Source organism: Chelonia mydas, chromosome 14, assembly GCF_015237465.2.
Source record: "Chelonia mydas isolate rCheMyd1 chromosome 14, rCheMyd1.pri.v2, whole genome shotgun sequence".
Lineage (NCBI taxonomy): Eukaryota > Metazoa > Chordata > Testudines > Cheloniidae > Chelonia > Chelonia mydas.
In genome coordinates, this window is record NC_051254.2 from 34041155 (window position 1) to 34053567 (window position 12413).

Consider the following 12413-nt stretch of genomic DNA (forward strand, 5'->3'; position numbering starts at 1 on the left):
AGCCTCACACACACATACTGTCCCAGATCCACAGGATCCGTGCTGCGCCCCCAGCTTTGGAACAGTCCCTTGGCGGATCCCCTTCGATGGGCTAGACCCCCAAAGGGTCTCACTCTCCCTTCAGGGGAGGCCACGTGGCCTCACCACCTCCTGGACTGACCCTCTGTGGCTCCAGCCCCCCTGCTTCATCCCGTGAGCTCTGTCCAGCGGAGCCAGACTCCTGAGAGAGACGTGTCCACTGTGCAGGGACCCGGGCGCCTCCCCCAGGATTCGCAGTGACACTCGGGCAGCGTGTGCAAAACAGCCGGGTTTATTAGTCACGTGGACACAGCCTAGGAAGCTCTTAGGTTAGCACAGAGAAATGAAGGTGAAAACGTCGTCTGTTCTGGTCAGCCCCGGGCCCCGCCCAGCCGCAGTGAACCCCATGTCCAGGCTGTGTCTGTGTGTCTGTCGAACCTCTGTAGTCAGTTCCCAGGAGAGAGCGCGTCCGGAAGCCACCTCTGACCCCCCAGCTCACCCCTTCCCCGTCCTCCGGTCTCCAGCTGGCAGGTGGGTGTCTTGGCTCAGCTTCCCTGCGAGAAGGGGGGAAATCCAGGCAGCGCTGGCATTGTCTCGCTGGCCCCCTTGTTCATCTGGGTCAGTTTCAACCAGTTCCTTAACGACTCTTCATGCCACCCAGACAGGGAGCTGACACGCACACTCCTCTGTCTTTTAGCCTTTCCTGAAAACACACGGAATCCTTTTCCCCGCACTGGGTAACCATGTGCCATAGAGGGGAAACCGAGGCACATAGTGAGATCATAAAAGTATTACCAAAAATTCCCCCTTCCTCACATATACACACACACACAGAGCAATATACCACCAAAAATGTTAAACTTCTGCTACAGTTCTGGGTCTTCATAGTGTGAATCAGAATTCACCTTCCGTGACTTAAGTGGGGCTAATGCATTGGGGCACTTGAGACCCTGATTTGTCTCCAGACGTCAGTTTCTAACCTTGGTCTCACTGGTGTAAGTCTGGAGAAGAACAAGAATTCATAAGAATAGTTTGGAGCACGTGATGGGGATTCAGAGACCTTAGCTTTAATATTGTAGCTGGCCCTGACTGTCTTTGCGACCTCAGCCAAATCACTTAGGCAAAAGTTTTCAAACTCAGGTGCCTAAAGTTAGCCAGCAAAAATCCCTACTAATCAAAGTGGCCAGACTTGTAGGTGTGTTGGGCACCTGCAATTCTCAGTCACCTGTCTGGGAGCGAGGGCTGCCCAGCAATCCTGAAAAACACACCCAGACTAAAACAGAGACCTTAAGGCTAAGATTTTCAAACTGCCTAAGGGATCTGGATGCCCAATTTCTCTTCATTTCTAGGGGAGTTAGGCATCTAACCTCTTTAAGCACTTGTGAAAATTCCACAAAGCACCTAAATACCTTTAAAAACCTGTCCCGCTGGATACTAGGATTAGATGCTTTTGGAAGTGTGACCCATCGCCTCTCTGTGCCTCAGTTTCACCAGATGGGGCTGAGGTCTACGGTTGGGCCAGATGAGAGCTAAGTTTGGCACTCTGAAAGCAGCTTTATAGAAGCTAGATGTCCAAATCCCATTGAAATTCAGTCGGATTTAGGTGCCTAATTCCAGCCTAATAATTATTAACTTTAGGTCCCCCAATTTGAAAATGTTGGCCACAAATCAATCTTCCTAAAACTGTTCATTTGGCAAAAGCAGAGGTTGCAATTTTCATTGAGGAGCAGGACGCTTATTGCTAAACGATTGTTTTGAACAGCCACGGATCAGTTTCGCTAGGAGACTCATAGGTTCCCAGCTGTTCCAAGGCCGGAAGGGACCCCTGGGATATAGTCTGTTCTGGGCATAGCACAGGCCAGAGACCCTCACCCACGGACCCCAGCGTGGCGGTGACGGCTGAGCGTGTGTTGGAGGCATTGGACTGGCCCTCGGAACTCCCAGCTCAGTTCCTGGCTTTGCCCTAGACTCCCTGTGTGGCACTGAGCGCGTCGCTTAGGTTGATGTTTTCAAACTAAATGTGATGGGAATTGTGTGTCCAAATCACCTAGTTAGGACTGGAAAATATCATCCTTAAACTCTGTGGGCCAGATCCTCAGCTGGAGCCAATCAGCCGTCGCTCCATTGGAGTCACTGGGCAGATCCCCAGGTGCTGTGACCCGGCCGTAGCTCCACTGGACTCACCTCATCCCTGCGTGTGCTCAGACACGACCGTGCTCAGAGGCATTTACCTACCGAGATAGACAGTGGGGGCAAAACCTGTCCCCACTGAGATCAAAGGCCAACCTCCCATTGGCCGTCTCACCAGGATTGGGGCCTACGTGCGTTCCCTGCTGGTGACTTAATACAAAGGCAAATCTCGGCGGGTGCCTGGGGCGCTGCGATCCCATCCACAGTCCAAGCGCCCCAACCAGCCCTTGCTGCTTAGGAGTTTTGACTGACAAATGGGAAGCATTTGGAAGCGAACCGGTAAAGAGAAAAGATGGAGAATACAGCAGATGTCCACGAAATTCTGGCTGCTTCATGCGGTCGCCAGAGGGCAGTAAAGGATAAGGAATGAGAGGGAAGCAGCATTATAGGGACTGGACGGGAGGGGATGACTCCCTGGTCTTTTCTGACCTTGGAAACTATGGGACCATCTCATCTTCCCTCGTGTGTAACACAGGCCCTACCACTGGTCGCATTCTGGGGTGAATTAACAGGAGGGTCGTATGTAAGACGCGGGAGGTAACCGTCCTACTCTACTCGGCCCTGGCGAGGCCGCAGCTGGGGTACTGTGTCCGGTTCTTGGCACCACACTTAAGGAAAGATGTGGACACATTGGAGAGAGTCCAGAGGAGAGCAACAAAAATGACCAAAGAGTTAGAAAACCTGACCTGTGAGGAAAGGTTAAAATACTGGGCATGTTTCGCCTTGAGACCAGAAGACTGAAGGGGACCCCACAACAGGCTTCCAATAAGCGAAGGGCTGTTCTGAAGAGGATGGTGATCCATTTTTCGCCATTGCCACTGAAGGGAGGAGAAGCAGCAATGGGCTTAATCTGCAGCAAGGGAGATTCAGGTTGGATATTAGGAAAAACTCTCTCTCTCTCAGGGTAATCGAGCTCTGGAACAGGCTTCCAAGGGAGGTTGTGGAATCCCCGTCACTGGAGGTTTTTAAAACCAGGTTGGACAAACACCTGTCAGGGATGGTCTAGGTTTACTCTCGCTGACTCAAAGATTAAAGGATTTATTCCAAGAGGAGGTGTGAAATATACATTTGATAAGTGAAGTTTCTTGCTCATAACTATTTCTGCTTCAGTAACTGACCAAGATGTTACCATTCATGTATCTACCCTAGGCATTATACCGCACCCAGCACTGTCGTATCTGACTCCCAAGTATTTTTCGAGTTATCCTCATAGCACAGCCGTAAGTGGGAATATCATCATCACCCTCATCCCTATTTTTCAAAGGGGAAACTGAGGCACAAAGCAATGAAGTGACTTACCCAAGGTCACGCTATGATTAGCTGATAGAGCTGAGAATTGAACTCAGCACCCATGTTCCCCAAACCAGTGCATCACTGGGATGCTCTCTGCAGGCCAGTCTTAGATATCGCACCCCATCAATATTTTGGTGACCACACTGTATTAAGTTTATGTATCATTTTGGGCCAGGAATTGTACATAACTCCATGGGGGAGGATTATGCCAGCTTCTCCAGGAACCAAAAATACCAGGGGAGGGGTGAGTAAAGCAAAGCAACTCACTATCTATGTCTACACTGCACCCTATGCCCGGGCTCTGACTCATGTCTGAGCCCAAGGCCCCCTCCTCCGTGCACATAGGTCAGTCTGACTCAGCGCAGGAAGCACTCAGGGCCAGGGTCCTAGGATGCTGCTCGGGGGATGGGTCAGAGCCCGACTCCCACTGAGACTCGGGTCCAAGCCCTGTCATTGTGCAGTGTGGACGTGGGTCAAGCCGCAGACCCAAGTCAGAAGGTCTGCACAGTGCAGTATGGACATGTTAGCACAGCTAACCCAGACCCAGGTCCAGCACTGTAAACCCAGGCTTCCAATGCAGCGTGGACACTCAAGCACGGGCTTGGAAACACCGAGTCCACAAGCCTGGGTTTACAATGCAGTGTAGACACCCCACCGCAGACTGATCCGCTCAACAGAAATTCCACGCCCTCAGGGGGGTTCGCACACATTGGGTCAAGCTGGCTTTTCCAGAAACGAGGAAACAAAGAAAGGACTTCTGCTCTGAAAGGATGAGCTTGAACTGACTCGGACCCATCTGCGGACAGGACCTTGTGGGCTGGCGGAAGCGTTGGAAAGACTCTGACCTGCTGGGGCCCCATAAGACTGACGGGTGACTCCTGCTATGCTTAGTGTGTTTACATCGGTTTCTTCTCTTTATTATGGTTTCTCTGTGATGCTTTTACCACAGTAGAAGCCAGAAGTCCTGAGTCCCAGTCGCCCCTACTCAACCCACTAGGCCACATTTACCTCCAGGAACCAAAACAGAACCTGGGAACGCCATGGGCCAGTCCCCTGCTCTAGTCGCTAGCATGCCAAGCCCAGCAAGAGCCAAGGAGAGGACCTAGGACCCAGGACCAGACAGGAACGGATGGGGCATTACAGGCTGGAGGGTTCATACATTAATGGGTGTGCTACAGTACATGAGGCTGTTTATGGTCACATACGTGTGAGTACAGATGGTCGTATGCTTTTATTTTGTTATTCTGTGTGTGGATTTTCTATCTATCTATCTAAAGGCTCAGGTATACAGACTGGCTCTGCTTCAAAGTCCACTGGAGTCAGCTAGAAGCTGGGATATCGAAAGGCACCGAAGGGAGCTAGGCAATCAGCTTCTACCAACGGAGTTTATCTAAAGACCACTGGAAAGACTTACTCCGGCTGGAGTTTCAGAGAGAGCTGGGGAACCAGTTCCCATTGAAAAGAGCCTTTCCTCTGACTTCATTGGGTTTGGAACAGGATAGTAGGTTGGGATTTTCAACGAGGACAAATCCCCTGGAACTGGGTGCCTCAACCACTTCTTCCAAAATCCCAGCCACAGGGTTTAATTTGCAAAAGCCTAGTAATATGGGCTGAAATACTGTGCCCGTTGAAGTCTAAGACAAAACAGCCTTTGATTTCAATGGACCAGGATGTCACCGCTGGTATTTAAGTTCCACTATTCACAGCGGGAAGTGAGAATTAAGATCTCTGAATTCCGTCTGGCCTTTGGGGAAATCTCAGTCCCAGGGCAGCATTCCTTCAGGCCTTAAGGCAATTAATCCATTACCTGGTATCTTAATCCTTCCCTGGAGTCGCTGCGCAATGTGGCTGTAAATTGAATTTGTTGAGTTGCCTTCTCAGACACGGAAAGGCTGAAATAGGGACACCGCCCAGCACAGAGTCATATGGTGAAAGCTGTTCAAAGGGGGTCAGTGCTGGCTAACATGAAGTGGGAAAACTGTTTGCTTCTTCCTTATGTTTCTGCAGTTTCTTGATGCAAATAGCACTTTCTTTCCAGGGAATTAACCAGCTGAGGTCTTTCATCGTTTGCTTGAGTCCCAGGATGTCCTGAGAAGGGCCTGGTGCTGCCCAGGATGGACACAGCGTGAGCATTAACCGTCTAGATGGACGGTCAGGTTTTGAAGCATTTCTTCCTGTGGTAGAGAATTCAGCAGCTGGTGAATGGGGAGGGATTCACAACACGCAGCACGGGGCAAGCTTCCTCCATCTGCTGCCTGATTCCACCTTTCAGCCTTCACCACGGAATTGCACTTGCCAACACAGCACTGTTCAGCTGGAAAATGTCTGACCAGCTCTAGTCTGGACCTAGGCAGAGAGGAAATGAAGAATTAAGAGAAGCACTGTGCTCGTGTTTGCGTTCAGGATTGTCTAGCGAAGAGAAAACTGCCATTACGACAAAAGGAGGTCGTGTTTGGACAAGCAAAGATCCGGTTGGTCTGGCTGGCTGTCCAGTAGCTGAACTCCGTGCAGATGGGACTAGGTTGACACTGGATGGCTCATGCAGGGCGAGGTCAGCGCAGCCACCTCTGGGGTGGGGGCTGGGGGCTGTTTACAGAGGGACCCCTCAGTCATTTGTAAAAAGCGAAGAAATGTGAGACATTGATGCAGGTGATCCCGAGGACTCCCCCACAATGCAGAGAGGAGGCGGCGGCTGTGAGCAGCGTAGGGGTTACTCAACAGTGGGGCAGAGTGGGGTGAAGCTGGGGGGCAGCCATCGCTCCTCTTCAGCCAGCGGGAGGCAGATGCATCCGAATTGGTGGCAGTGGTGGGATCCCAGCTGGGGGTTTGCTCCGGGCTGGGCACAGGCCGGCCAAGTGGGTCTGCACCCAGTGTCCCCTGCTGGCTCTCGGGCTCCCAGTTGGATGCCCAGGGTAGTTTTGGGAGCGGGTGCAGGGATCCCGGAGGGGGCTCAGAGCCCGAAGATGGCAGGACCAATGCTGCAGCCCAGCAGGGCGTTGGCAGCTTCCAGGGACTCGCTCAGCCGGGCCCCTGAAATGAGAGGGGGGCACTGGAGAGACACCAGCCCGGGGAACGAGGGGAGGGCCTGGGGGCAAAGGGAACAGAGCTCACAGCATGGGGGGGACTGGCGTGGCGGTTGGGAACCTGGGAAGTAAAGGTGCTGGGGGGCGGGGCATGGAAACCCCAGAAGGGTGCTGGGATTGGGAGAGGCTGGGGATGGGGGCTCTCGAGGGCTGGGCTGTGGGGCCCCCGGGGGCAGGAATCTCAGGAATGGCGGCCCTGGGACCCATGGGGCACAGGCTCTCAGGTCCCTGAAGGGGGCTGGGCTATGGGACATGGGGGGCAGGCTCATGGCTCTGGGCCGTGGGGACAGGGGCGTGAGGATGGAGGTTCCTGGGGCCCAGGCTTAGGGGCCCCATGGGGCAGGGGCTCTCAGGGTCGAGACCCTGGACCCTGTCCCTGTCCCTGCCCCCCACCCCCCCTCTCACCTGCTCAGTCCCGCACCCAGCCCACAGCCTTGGCCTCCAGCAGCTCGACTCGTCGCACTGCCCCACAGCCTGGCCGTGCAGCCAGACCATGGCCAGCACCGTGGCCCAGATGCTGGGGGTCACGTCCTATGGGGGGGCAGGATAGAGACAGCCTGAGTCAGCGCCCAGCCTGGCCCCCTCCCCTGACCTCCATCCCTCACCCAGCCTTCCCCCTTCCCTTGGGACCCCCCCACCCCGACTCAGAGGGTTCCTATCGTCCCCGCTCCAGCACTGTGGACCCTCTACCCAGATGCCCAGTGCCATGTCCAGGGAGTAGAGAGATGGCCTGAGACAGGGCCCAACCTGGGCGCCTCCATCTGGCCCTGGGCCCCGTCAATCAAATGCTCCGATCCCGTTAGGGGGTTCCCAGCCCCCCAATCTGGGCCCGTCTCGCCCACTGGGCTCCAGGTTCAGGGGTCCTTTAATCCAGTCACCCTCAGACTACCCCCCGCCCCCGACTGGGTCACCCCCAATCTCATCTGAGAGCAGAGAACAGGCCCAACCCATGGCACCTGCCCCTGATCTCTCCCCTCTCCTCTGCACCCCCGCTCACCTCACTGGGTATCCTCCCCTCGGCGTCAGTCTCACTCACCCCCAGCACAGCAGCCAGCCGGGGGTCCAGGTTCCACGAGACGTCGGCATTTTGCAGAGACACCAGCCTCAGCAAGGGAGACTCCTCCGGTGCCCGCTCTGGGGAGAGACACAGGAAGATGGGGCTGGCAGAGGGTGGTGGGTACAGAACAGCGACATGGCCTGTCCAGGCTGGGGCACAGCCAACAACCTTAACTGTCACCCTCTGTGTGGCCTTAACTCTGTCCCTCCATGGGTGTCCTTAACCTGCTCCTCTGCACACTTTACCTCAAAACAGACATCCTTAACTCTGCCCCTTCTTGCACCCATGGGATGACAATTAACTTTCAACCGCAGATGGGCACCCAACTCCCTGTGACTGTTCCTGCCCAGGCATTAATTCCACAACCCCACAGTGTTTCTCAAACACAGTCTGACCCCGGGACCATCCCCCACTACAACCTGCGATACAGACCTACGGCCAGAGAGAGACACAAGAGTCTAAAGGGGTAGCGGGGGATGGGATGTTACAGAGTCTATATGATATTATAGCCATGCATGGGCCAAGGTTACGGGACAGAGTTAACGTTATCTGGGCTACAGTCACTTTGTATTTCCAGACTCTCCAAATGCAAGTTTTAAGGTAACCTTCACTTTAAAATTTCTGCCTTTCGTAGGTTTCTTCGTTTATAAACCAGAAGGTGCCAAGAAAGACTTTTGCCCCTGAACTCGCCTGTACAAACCTCCAAGCTCAAACCCAGCTTCACAAGGTTTTTTTGCCTGGGAATTTCCCTCTGGGTTTATTTCAGAGAAAACTGCTCAGAGACATTCCTGTTATGAAAAACTACTGATCCCACCCCCCCGCCACCCCACACACACACCCTTAGCTCACTGACACAAACTCACACCCCAAATTCCACCCTCACAGAGTTTTTTGCCTGGGGGTTTCCTTATTTTTTTATTCATTTTCTTTTGAGATAATTTGCTTCACGACACTAAAAGAAACAGCCAAGAATTCCCCCTCCCTCAGCGACACAAAGGTTTTTCACCCAGGAATTTCCTTCCTTTTCTATGTCGTTTTTAAAGACTTGCACAGCTCCTTGACCTTCAGGACACATGGGTCTCTAACCCGATGAAGCATCACCCTGGCGTTTGCCCACCCCCGGAGTCCTGACTCCCAGCCCCCTTCACCGTTCTGGGGTGCCGTCTCCAGTGGGGCCCCCTGATTGCAGGACTGTCTGCCCTTGTGTTGGGCCCCCCTGGCTGAGCTTTGGGAGGGAGGCGATGGCCGGCGCTGGACTTTGGGAGCTGCAGGCAGGCGGGGCCGTGGTACTCACGTGTCGCAGCCAAGTCACAGGACAAGTGCCTGAAGACGCTGCGCTGGTTCGGTTCGTCCAGGCGCACTCCGCTCGCCGGCCGCTCGCAGATGGGGTCTATCGAGACCCAGTCTATCACCTCCATATAGTCCATGATGAAATCGAAATTTAGGGAGCAGATGGACAGACACAGAGATAGACGGACAGATCCAGAGAAGAAAAGGGAGGGAAGAGAATTCCGACCCTTCCCCCAGGCACTTAGAACAAACGCACCGCTGGGACCCTGGGACCCCTCCTCCATACCCCCCAGCCCCTTTCCCCGAGCTGGGACCCCCCCCACCCCCAGCCCCATCCTCCTCTCCCCACAGCTCCATCACAGCCAGGATCTCCCAGCTCCTGCCCCTTCCCCCCTGGCTGTGATCCCCACATCCAGTCCACACAGCCCCATTCTTTTCCCCTCAGCCAGGACCCCTCCTCCAGCCCCAGGGGATGCAGGGGTGGGTGCTGCGCTCCATGGATGAGGGCAGGATGCTGGGGGGCGAGAGGCCCCTACTAGCCAGGTCTGCTCATGACAGCAATGTGCCCGCCCCTCCTGTCCCTGCATCTTTCTGGGTCAGTCTTTCTGTCTGACTGGGTCTGTTTCTCTCTCTGCGTCTCTCCGTCCTGTCCTTGTCTGGGTCTGTCGGCTGATTCTCGGTCTCTGTCCCTGTCTAACTCTGGGTCTCCGCATGCCTGTCTGCCTCTGTCCGTCTGTCTGGCACAGGTCCCACTCTTCCTGCGGGGGGGGTCGACACACCCCCGTGGGCTACTCCCAGTCTCACCCTGCCAGTGCCCTTGCTCTCCCCATGCCCCGGAGGTATGGGGATTGGGGTTGCCGTTGCACTGGAGCAGGGAGGGGACAGCACAGCCCCCGGGAGTCAGGGGGGCAGGGAGAGGGGCAAAGGGACATTACCCCATAAACATGACGCCCCCCGCATGCCCCTTCTGGGTCCCCCCCTCTTACACTGGGATCCCCCCGTGCTGGGATCCCTCCCTGAATTGTCCCCCTCCCTGGCGCCAGGTTCCCCCCACCTCCCCATACCGCCCCCAGTGCCAGATTCCCCCTCCCACCCGAGTTCCCCTCACATGCTGGGTCCCCCCATCTTACACTGGGATCCCCCCATGCTGGGATCCCTCCCTGAATTGCCCCCCTCCCTGGCGCCAGGTTCCCCCCACCACCCCCAGTGCCAGGTTCCACCTCTCACCCGAATTCCCCCCACATGCTGGGTCCCCACCTGGTGCCAGGAGGCCCGGTCCCTTCGGGGGTTACCTGCCAGCGGGACATCCCGTCTCACCAGCAGCCCCTGCACCAGCTGCCCCGCTCCATGTCCACCCCCACGTAGGCCGTGAGGGAGCAGATGACCCCAGAGCTCAGGCTGGCCTCCAGTGCCCGGCGCCCGTCCCCCTCCGACCCCGTGCCCACGGCCCCCTCCAGCTCCAGCAGCAGCGACTTGGCTGCCAGCCGGTGAACGGGCAGCCTGCCCAGGGAGAGAGATTCACGGGGTCAGCCCTGGATGCCTGGGTTCCAGCCGCTGCGGGGAGGGGTGCAGGGTCTAGCGGGATGGGGGGGGGTGCCAGGACTCCTGGGTTCTATCCTGGCCCCGGGAAGGGAGTGCGGTCTCGTGGTCACAGAAGGGAGGCTGGTCCCATCCTGTCTCTGTTCGGCTGGGGTGAGGACGTGGGGGGGCAGGACCCAGCTGCCTGGGGTGGGGGATGGGAGCCAGGGGAGCATTGCTGTCACCTGTCTCCATCCTGTGGCTGCAGGAAGAACTGCAGCGTCTCCTTGTACGTCTGGTCCTGGATGCGGTACTGCAGGGTGATGCCCCCCATGGGAATGTCTGGGGGCTGCGGGGAAAGAAAGGTGGTCAGAGGTGGAATGCAAGGGGGGAGAAGATGCCCTGGGACCCCTCAGACCCAGCTTACAGAACAAAGGGGGCAAATACACACAATTAACATCACTTGGGGGGCTGGCTTAGTAAGCCCAGTGGCCGTCATTAGGGTCCAGAGATGATAATCCCCATTGAGCTCAAAGGGGCTAGGGTAGCACAGAGACTTCCAGCCCAGTGGCCATCATCAGAGATCAGAGTTATCAATCCCCATTGAGGTCTCGTCTACACTACATACTTTGGTAGAACTACATAGCTCGGGGGCATGAAAAATCCACACCCATGAGTGGCGTAGTTACACCGACCTTAGCCCCCAGTGCAGACAGTGCTACGTCGGCAGGAGATGAACATTTGTAGTCTAGACCTGCTCTGAGATCAACGCAGCCAGGCTAGTACAGAGACCTGCAACCCAATGGCCATCGTTAGGGGTCAGATTTATCAATTCCCATTCAGATCAATGGGGCTGGGGTGACACAGAGATCCCTGGCCCAATGGCCATCGTTAGGGGTCAGAGTTAACAATCCCAACTGAAATCAATGGGGCTTGGGTAGCACAGAGACCCCTGATCCAATGGCCATCGTTAGGGGTCAGAGTTATCGCCCAGGAGGTGACTGTGGGGCTCCTGGCTCAGTCACTAACCCCAAGCCCTGTGGGCATCCCAGTGTGGGGACCTCGCTCTCTCACCTGGGGCTGCCCACGGAGCTGGGCATAGACGAGGCACCGCTGCCCAGCAAAGATCACCTCGGGGTCCCATTGCAGCAGCTCCGCCTGGATCCCAGGGGGCAGATCCCAGCTCAGTGAAATCCCAGTCACCGCCGGCTGCATGGCCCACTTCAGAGACTGCAGCACCTGGCGGGGGACCGGCACACACAGGTTGGGCCAGGACGCCTGGGTCCTGTCCCCAGCTCTGGAGGGGAGTGGGGTCTAGTAGGCTCGAGTGGAAGAGCTGGGAGCCAGGACTGCTGGGTTCTCGCTTTCGGCCGCATGCGGTCCTCGCCGGTGATGAACTCGGCACTGCCCCCCACTGCCCGGGCGATGCCTTTGATCACATGCCCCCGTCCCCGATGCCGAAAGAGAAGCACCTGCTGGGGGGCAGAGACCGGAGCGGGAGGGGCAGAGCTGGTGGGGCCCATCCAGTGCTTCGGGGAGCAGGGCAGTTGGAGAGGGGCCAGTAGGGCTGGCTGGACTCGGGGGGCTCCCCATGCTGGCGGGGCTGGGAGGCAGGGTGAGGCAAAGGGTTGGGCAGATGCTGGGCACTATGGTGGTGGGGATCCACATGATGGCAGTGCTAATGGGGCCAGGGCTGGGGGGGGTTAGGCACCCCCAGGTACCTGTGGGTCCCCCGGTGATGTTGCACCTCTGCGATGATGTCCTGGGTGTTCTCTACCTCCCCATCCGTAAACACGAACAGCTGAGGGGGGGAGAGACGCTGTCAGAGCCGCGGACCCCAACCACCCCAGAGACACCCCCTCCCTGTTGGGAATGGGAGCAACCCCCTGGAGAGTCTGCCCCACTGACCCTCCCAGAGACCCCCAGCCCCATCCCTCCCAGAGATCTCCCCTGAGGGGCTGACA

The 12413-nt window shown here is 56.4% G+C and overlaps 1 pseudogene; it reads right to left on the reverse strand.

The window, feature by feature from the left end:
* Nucleotides 1-294: 294 nt before the first annotated feature.
* Nucleotides 295-12413, reverse strand: part of LOC119567669 — a 139324-nt pseudogene continuing 127205 nt past the window's right edge.